This window comes from Orycteropus afer, unplaced genomic scaffold, assembly GCF_000298275.1.
Source record: "Orycteropus afer afer isolate SDZICR_OR568_19922 unplaced genomic scaffold, OryAfe1.0 scaffold00048, whole genome shotgun sequence".
NCBI lineage: Eukaryota > Metazoa > Chordata > Mammalia > Tubulidentata > Orycteropodidae > Orycteropus > Orycteropus afer.
The window spans coordinates 15,197,068-15,206,310 of record NW_006921635.1 but is presented as its reverse complement, the minus strand read 5'-3'; positions in this window follow the sequence as shown (position 1 = coordinate 15,206,310).

The window sequence follows — 9,243 nt, the reverse complement described above, 5'->3', positions numbered from 1 at the left end:
GGCACATAAAACAACAACATATATTATTTTTATTCAGCCGTAAGAAGGAATGAAATACTGACACATGCTGCAACATGGATGGACCTTGAAGCCATTCTGCTAAGTGAAAGAAGCCAGACGAGGAGACATCATATTATATGAGTCCATTGATAGGAAGTGTCCAGAATGGGCTAATCCATAGAGATAGAAAGTAGCTTAGTAGTTGGCTAGGGCTTGCAGGGGTGGGTGTGCTGGCTGATGGCACAGGGTCTCTTTGGGGGTGATAAAATCTAAAATTGCTTGTGCGTGTGATGGTTGTACATCGTTGTGAATATACTAAAAGCCACTAAATGGCACACTTTAAAAGGGTGAATTTTTTGGTCTGTGAATTAGATATCAATAAAAGACCTTTTTTAAGTTAATGCAGATTTGTTTCTTGTTTGTGCTTTATCTCCTCCTGCTAGAATATAAGCCCCTGAGGGCAGGGCTTCTGCCTGTCTTGCTCACTGTTACATTCCCAGGGCCTGGAATCAAACCAAAAACCAAATCCAGTGCCATCAAGTGGATTCTAACTCATAACGACTGTAAAGGACGGAGTAGAACTGCCTCATGGGGTTTCCAAAGCTGTCAATCTATACAGAAGCAGACTGCCTCATCTTTCTCCTGAAGAGCAGCTGGTGGGCTCAAACCATTGACCTTTTGGTTAGCAGCCAAATACTTTCACCGTTACATAGTGCCCAGTATATAGTAGGTGAGACTCCTGGTGGTGCAAATGGTTTGCACTCAGCTGCTAACCTGAAGTTTGGCAGTTCGGATCCACCCAACGGCACCACAGAAGAGAGGTCTGGCAATCTGCTTCTGTAAAGAGTACAGCCTACAAAACTCTTTGGAGCAGTTCTGCTCGGTCACACATAGCTCATTATGATGGATGGCAACAGGTTTTGGTTTTTATGTAGTAGGTGCTCAATAAGCATCTGTCAAATGAATGAAAGGCTAAAGTTCATTGCAAACTGACTATATATACTTTCCATTGCTATCGAGTCGATTTGGACTCATAGCAACCCTCTAGGACAGAGTGGAACTGCACCATAGCATTTCTAAGACTATAAGTCTTTGTGGAAGCAGACTGCTTCATCTTTTTCCCACGGAGTGGCTGGTGGGTTCAAACCACTGACCTTTTGGTTGGCAGCCCAGTGCTTTAACCACTGCACCACCAGAAAGTGCTAAGCTTTAGTATATATTCCGTCTCTAACAACTCTATGGAGTAGGTACTGTTAATAGTCCCATCCTGTAGAGGGAGACGTGGGTTCACAGGGCTTGCTCTTGCTCAGAGCTGAGTGTTCAGCCCCATCAGGATGGCACTGGCAGCCACCCCCGTGAGAAGGTGAGACTCTACCTTTCCTAGTACGACCAGTGGCCAAAACGAGTTGCTTTGGGTTGAGGCAGCTCACTGCTGGGAGCAGAGTTCTCCAGTCCAAAAAGTCTGGCCCTGGTTAAAGGGCAGGGAAGGTACTATGGACTGTCCCTTGGTGGCTTCATGGTCTTCCCCTCACTACCCTCTGCCAGGAGGTAGCTTCCTCAGTAACTTTTCCTCTAGATCAGGAAACCAGATGGAGCAAGGAGGCTGGGGCCTGGGGCCTTTGCACAGCGTTTCAACTTCTGAACACGGAGTCCTCCAACGGCCAGGTGGCTCAACCAACGACTCTGGGACTGAAGGTGGATTTGGTTGGAGAGGGGATGGCAGTGGATGGGAGGACCTCCTCCAGCTCCCAACACACATGGAGGCTGGTGCCCGGAGCCCCTGTGGACGGGTTCCCTCTGATTGATAATGTAATGTACAAAATAACCTCGGGAAAGGGCATTAGGACCCAGAGGCAAAGGCCAAAAGACACGAAGAATACAGCCAGCCCCAGCGAGTCCAGGGAGGTCAGCCTGGGGCAAACAGGACCCACCTGGTGTCGGTGCCTGCCAGAACTAGAGAGAACACTTAACAGTCGTAACTAAGCAACCTTTCTCTGTCCTTTTTATGGATCAGAGAACCCCATCTTTGGGAAATGGAATGTATATACATAACCATGAACTTTAGCTCCACATACAAATGTTCCATATTTACCTACCAGGGTGGGCGGACTTTCAGAATATCTTGGAACTCTGTCCATTCCCCAATTATGCATAAGTGATTAAAATCATTCTTCTCTCCTCTCTTGGTGTGACGGAACTGATTGTGCGCGACGGAATCGATTCTGCGTTGCTCCAAGCATGAGCCCACGATGTGGATCACATGATGGACCAGAGAGGATACCAGTAGGACAAGCAGACAGGGCTAGTTCCAACCCCCAGCCTGCTCTCTTTCCCACACTTAGGGGGCGAAGCTGACTTAACTCGAGGTTGGGGGAGGCAGTCTACATTCTTGATAATCACCTGCTTTGAATGTCACTACCCTCATACAGACCCCCAGGGAGCTCTGGTGGCACAGTGGTTAAGGCTGCAATCCAAAAAGCTTGGTGGCTTTGCAGAAGAAAGATGAGGCAATCTACTTCCATAAAGAGTTACAACCCCCTATGGGGGTTGCTATGAGTCAGAATTGACTCAATGGGAGTGAGTTTGGTTTGGTTTGATAAGCACCCCCACCCCTTCACCCTCTCCCATCCCCTAGCTGGGTGACCCCAGGTAGGAAGTTAGTGTCTCCTGACTCATCAAGATACTTGAAACAATTTTCATAAACAGCAATATGGCGAGATCCCCAACTTTCTTGGTCCGAGGCACGCTTACCAGTTGCCGTCCAGGCGACTCCAACTCATGGAGGGCCCATGTATGTCATAACAGAACTGAGCTCCATGGAGTTTCAATGGCCGATTATTTGGAAACAGATCACCAGGCCTTTCTTTGGAGGTGCCTCTGGGTGGACGGAAGCCCTTCTGTTAGCAGCTGAGCATGTCAATCATTTGCATCACCCAGGGACTCTCTTAGTGTCTCAGCCATTTTTTTTTTTTTTTATGGTGCCCTAAGACTCCCCTCCCCACTCCCAAAAGGAACACGTACGTTTATTAAATAGTTTGATCAAGACAACTCAATAAATGTTTATGTCCTAACAATTTAGTGGCCTCTTGAAAACTTAATGTACAGAAACTGAAAGAAAAAATATTTGTAGTTCATTCTTGAATAACCATAAGAAGGTACTAATGAGGAGCTCTGGTGGCATAGTGCCTAAGGCATGTGACTGCTAACCAGAAGGCTGGCGTTTCAAACCCACCAGCCACTCCTTGGAAGAAAGACTGAATGATCTACTCCTGTAGTGATACTCCCTCAGAAACCCAAGGAGGGGTCACTATGAGTCGGATCTGACTCAATGGCAGTGAGTTTGGTTTTTGGTTTTTAGGTACTAATGGGGTACGTGGACTTATTGGATTCTACACAACTTCTCCAACTTTGGAATCCCATTAGACGCTTTAACACATTGCCATCAAGTAGATTCCAACTCACAGCGCCCCTAGAGGACAGGGTAGAACTATGCTATGTGATTTCCAAGGCTGTAATCTTTAGGGAGAAGGAGCTCTGATGGCACAGTGCCTAACGCATTTGAGTGCTAACCAGAAGGTTGGAGGTTCAAACCCACCAGCTGCTCTGCAGAAGGAAGAAGAGGCAATCTACTTCCATAAAGATTTACAGCCTCAGAAACCCAGTGGGGGTTGCTATGAGTCGGAATCAACTTGATGGCAGTGGGTTTGGTTTTGGTTTGTGCGGTGTGGTAAATCACTTAGTGTGGCTTTTCTACGCATAAGTCTTTGTAAACTCCAAGGTGAGATTTGCTATGAGCAACTGAGGAGCTCCTGATTGCTAAAGTTGTCCACCTGGAGTATTTCTGTTGGGAGTGGCACAAAACAATGTTCTGGGAGGTGCCCACTCTCTCTCAGGTGCTTAGAGTTCTGATGCTATGATTGGCTAGTTTGGCCACTCTGCTGGGCTCAAAAGGAGTCCTCCTAGAAGCAGAACCCTATCTGACTGCTGGTTGAGAAAGATGTGCTGCTGAAAGAGACATGCGCTCCTGAAAGAGACATGTGGTTCTGGGAAAGAGACGCAAGAGACACGCATTGCTGAGTAAGACACCGAGGGACATGCACTGCTGGGGGAGAGACTGTGAGAGACTCGGCTGAGAGACAGTGGGTTGGGAGGGAGACTGGGCATTTTTCCTGAACTTGAATTGTAGTCTGGTGCTTCCCTAATAAACCTCATAATCTATGAGTTCTGTGTGGCCACTGCAGTGAATTATTGAACCCAGGAGAGAGGTGGTGGTACTTTGGGAGGAAAGGTTGGTGAAAGGGCTGGAGGGAGGCAGCATGTCTGGCCTTGCAGTAATAGGCCTTGGGCTATTGATGGTGATTCTGTCCTCCTCTTGTGGGGTTAGAGGTCAGAAGATGTGGCCTCCTTGTCCTTTTTACAGTTTGCAATCTTTATGAAGCAGATTGCCATATCTTTCTCTCGCAGATCTGCTGGTGGGTTCAAACTGTTGACCTTTTGGTTAGCAGCTGAGCACTTAACCACTTAACACTCCTAGGGCTTTCATTTCCTGTTCCACACTGATTTGCACATCATCAAAGGAAAATAGCCCCATATCACACTGAAACTGGGAACTCCCTTGAGCTGTATTTTGACCAAGTGTCCAAGAGATGTCGCTGTGTTTCCTGCAAAACTCCTCTGGAATCTGCTGGCCCCTTGGCCTCTATGAGCACGGTTTGGGAACCACTTCCCAACAGACTACTGTGGACACAGTACTGAGGTCCTCTATCAATGGTAGCTACGAGTTTTATCACTAGGCTCTACCAACCAGTGGGCAACTGTTTGCAAGGCCAAAGTGTTTGAAGTCCAGGCAGAGCATAAGGCTTCCTCTTGGCTTTGCGAGCCCTGCAAGAAGGGTACCTCTTCAGCTCTCTGGGAATTTAGCCCCAATCTCGGCCTGTTGAGGTCAGTCACAGAACTCTCTGTGTTCCTATTTCCCACCCACTCCCAGCCTTGCCACCCCCCCAACCTTTACTGAGCAGGTCCTGATGTATGCAGTTTCCATCCATGGTCTCATTTAATGTCTCAACAGCCTTATGAGGTAGGTACTTTTGTCCCCATATTAGATGAGGAGTAGGCTCAGAAGGGATACATAGCTAGCTGAGCTAATCCATAGAAGGTCAGCATTTGAACCCAGATCTCCCTGATGTCATAATCCAAGCCCTTGACCGCTATTCCGTGCTTCTTTCTTTGAGGCAGTTCAAGCTCCCTACGTGTTTGCTACAATTGGTTTTGTTGTTGTTCTGGTAAGTGTAACTCCACCGTGCTGTCCATTGGCCCTGTCACCTTCATGCTAATTTTACAGATGAAGAAACTAAGGCTCCAAGGAGCTAAAACACAGGACTTAAGATCACAGACTCTGGAGCCAGACTGGCTGGGTTTGAGCCCGGCTCTGCCAGTTAACGGGAGCTCTGGTGGCGTAGTGCCTAAGGCATTTGACTGCCAACCACAAGCCTGGCGTTTCAAATCCACCTGCCTCTCCTTGGAAGGAAGTTTAGGCAATCTGCTTCCATAGAGATACTACCTTGGAAACCCAAGGAGGACTTGCTATGGGTTGAATCGATTCAATGGCAGTGAGTTTGGTCTGCCAGTTAACAGCTGTGTAACCTTGGGTAACTTGCTTCTCTGTGCCTCCATTTCCTCTTCTCTAAAATGGGGAAAATACATCTGCATAAAGCACAAGGAGCCCTGCTGGTGCAACAGTTAATCACTAACCAAAAGGTTTAATCTTCAAACCCCTTGCCTTCCTCTCAGTGACCCTCCAGTAGGAAGCCCTGATCATCTGCTTCCATAAGGATTACAGTCTAGGAAACACTATGCAGTAGTTCTACTTTGCCACATGAGGTCGCTATGGATTGCAATTGACTCAATCGCACCTCCTAAAAAACCCACGGCCATCAAGTAGATTCCAACCCATAGTGACCATATAGGACAGAGTAGAATTGCCCCGTAGGGTTTCCAAGGCTGCAAATATTTATGGAAGCAGACTGGCTCATCGTTCTCCTGTAGGGTGGCTGATGGGTTCAAACTGCAGACCCTTTGTTTAGCAGCCGAACGCTTTAACCACTGCACCGGCAGAGCTCCTTCAATGGCACGTAGCAGCACGTGAAGCACAGTGCCTGGCACACTGTAAGCACTCCCCACCATTAAGTGATTACTGTTATAAGATTAACAGCATGACTATTCCACTCTCCTCTGTCAGGCTGAGTTCTCTTCCTTGTGTTTAACATGACAGTGCCAGCCACTCAGTCCATTTGACCAGTAAGTCTCATTCAAGGCCATCAGTAACTCAACCCCACTCTCTAACCAGCCTGACTTCTCAGCTCCCCTCTTTAGCCACGAGAACCTCCTCTCCAACCCCCAACACTTGCTCCTACCCCTTCCAGGCCTTTGCCAACCAGCAATGTGTTGGAGCGACTCATCCTCGCTTCCGAGACAGCTGATTCTGCACATCTCTTCCCAACTTCCGTTCAGTGATGTCTCTTTGATAGCCTGGAATCAGCCATGTTGGAACTGTTTGCATGGAAATAGGTAAATGCTACAAATAAGGGTTTGGATTTTTTTAATTTTGCTTTCAGAGAGCTGGGGGTTAAATATTTACTGGCATACCATCAATATGATTCCTCCTACCTGAAAAACTTTCCCATTCTTGCTGAGCTCTGGAGACAAAAAGAACTGAGTTTCTATCCCAGGTCTACCACTTATGGTCCGTGTGACCGTGTGCATTGAACTGCATCTCTCTGCACCTGTTTCTTATTGTAAATTAGAGATGAGAGCAAGATCTACCTCATGGAGTTTTGTGAGGGTTAGATCTAATTAGGTCATGAAAACCCTATGGATCACAACAGAGTATTGTCCAATGTAGGGCTGGAAGGTGAGCTCCCTAGGTTAAGGCACTCATGATACACAGAGGCTGCAATAATGGACTTGAGCATATTATTGATCTTGAAGATGGCATAGGACTGGACAACAATTCCTTCTGCTGTGCGTGGGGTTGCCACAAGCCAGAGCCAACTCAAGCACAGCTGACAACAACAGATGTATTGTACATCCTCTTGGCAGAGGGCCTTGCACTTAGGACTTAAAAACTGTTGGCTGCTGCAATGATGTTGACAATGCCCTTCCTCCAGGAAGCCTTCCCTGACCACTCTTGCTCATGGGGATCAGTTTCGCCAGCCTTGGAATTCTTAGAGCCCTTACTTCTGGTGTCTTAAATTGTCCCATCAGCTCCCTCCACCAGCTCCATGGCAGTTCCTCAGCTTAGGTACCCAGCTTCTCATCCTCTAGCAGTCAAGCAGTGAGCCTCACTTTCCTTCAACTTCTTCCTTCCTGTCCTTCACCCCGCTCTACCCCATCTTATCTGTGGCCCGGTTCTGGAGCCTCCATGGCTGCTGTGTCTCTCAAATATGTCCCCCGCCTGGATGGATTTCAGGACTTCCAATTAGATCATAAACTTTGAGAGGGCAGGGACAATCTTGACCTACCTCGCTTTCTCTCTGCTTATCCCTGCCCAGATCTGATCTGGACACATGGTGACCCTTAAGGGTATGACAGAGACGTTTGACAAGAAAAACAGTGGAAGCAATGGGCAAGAGCACAGGCATGCCTGTCTGCTGTGTTGTTGTTCTCCTTTTCAACAGCAGAGGGTGCTCTACTTCCATGCAGCAAGAATTTCCAACCATTTATCCTAGGAATTCACTGGAGGGGCTCTGGTGGCCCAGTGGCTAAAGCATTCAGCTGCTAATCAAAGCTTGGTGGTTTGAACCAGCCACTCCAACGGGAGAAAGATGAAGCCATCGGTTTCTGTAAAGATTTAACAGCCTTGGGAACCCTATGGGGCAGTTCTACTCTGTCCTATGGGGTCACTATCAGTCAGAATCATCTCCATGGCAGTGGGTTTGTTTGCTTGTTTGTTTTAAAGAATTGCCTACATGACAGGGTACAAACATTCAGATTCTATGGCCCCACTGCCACTGTTCCTGAATCAGACTCTCTAGTAGAAATGCCAGAGCATCTTTTGGGGGCACTTACATCAGGCCAAACACTCTCATGTTCAAGGCCATTTCAGGAAAGGTCTCACATAGAATCTTGAGTATCTCAGAGGCAGCTCCTGCCCTGGAGGCATTTTCAAGTGAAAGTAAACAACCTGGTTCTAACAAACAAAAGCCTGGAAAGACCTAGAGGACAGGCCATGGATGCCAATCAAAGTGAGTAAATATACTAGCTGGGACTTCCCAGTTGGGCCCGGGGCTAGTTGAGGGCACAGCCCAAGAGCAAACTGTCTCAGGCCTGCCTTGCACCGGCTGTATGACCCAGAACAAGTCCCATAGCCACTTTGAGCCTCACTTTGCTCATCTACAAAGCAGGAATAATGTGGAACTGATCTCACAGAATGTATTGTAAGTATTCGACAAGATAAAAGGAAGTGTGTATATCTCAAGCAAGGAGTCCTGGGTGACACAAAGGCCTGAGCTCTCAACTACTAACTGAAAGGCTGATGGTTTGAAACTACCCAGGGTGCCTCAGAAGAAAAATCTGGCAATCTACATCCAACATGTCAGAGCATTGAAAACTCTGTAGCAGTTTCTGTAAAACCATAGAGTAGTTCTACCCTATAACAAATGGGGTCACCATGAGTTAGAACTGACTTAATGGCAACTTTTTTCTTTTTTTAATACAGTAAGCAGGTATTCAATTAAATGTCAATTTTCCAGAAAACAACAAATGCTGGCAAGGGTATGGAGAGACTCATACACTGCTGATGGGACTGTAAAATGGTGCAACCACTGTGGAAAATGGTGTGGTGCTTCATTAAAAAGCTGGAAATTGAAATACCAATGACCCAGCAACCCCACTACTAGGTATACACCCTAGAGAAATAAGAACCTTGACATGAACAGATACATGCACTCCCAAATTCATCAAAGACCATTCACTATAGCAAAAAAGATGGAAACAACCTAAGTGCCCATCAACAGATGAACCAACCAACAGCCAACCAACCCACTGCCATCGAGTCGGATCCAACTCATAGCGACCCCTCCTTAGATCTCCAAGGCAGTATCACTGAGGAAGTAGATTGCCCAATCTTCCTTCCGAGGAGTGGCTGGTGGGTTTGAACCGCCACCCTTCTGGTTAGCAGTTAAATGCCTTAGGCATGATGCCACCAGAGCTCCCCAACAGATGAATGGGTAAACAAATTCCGGA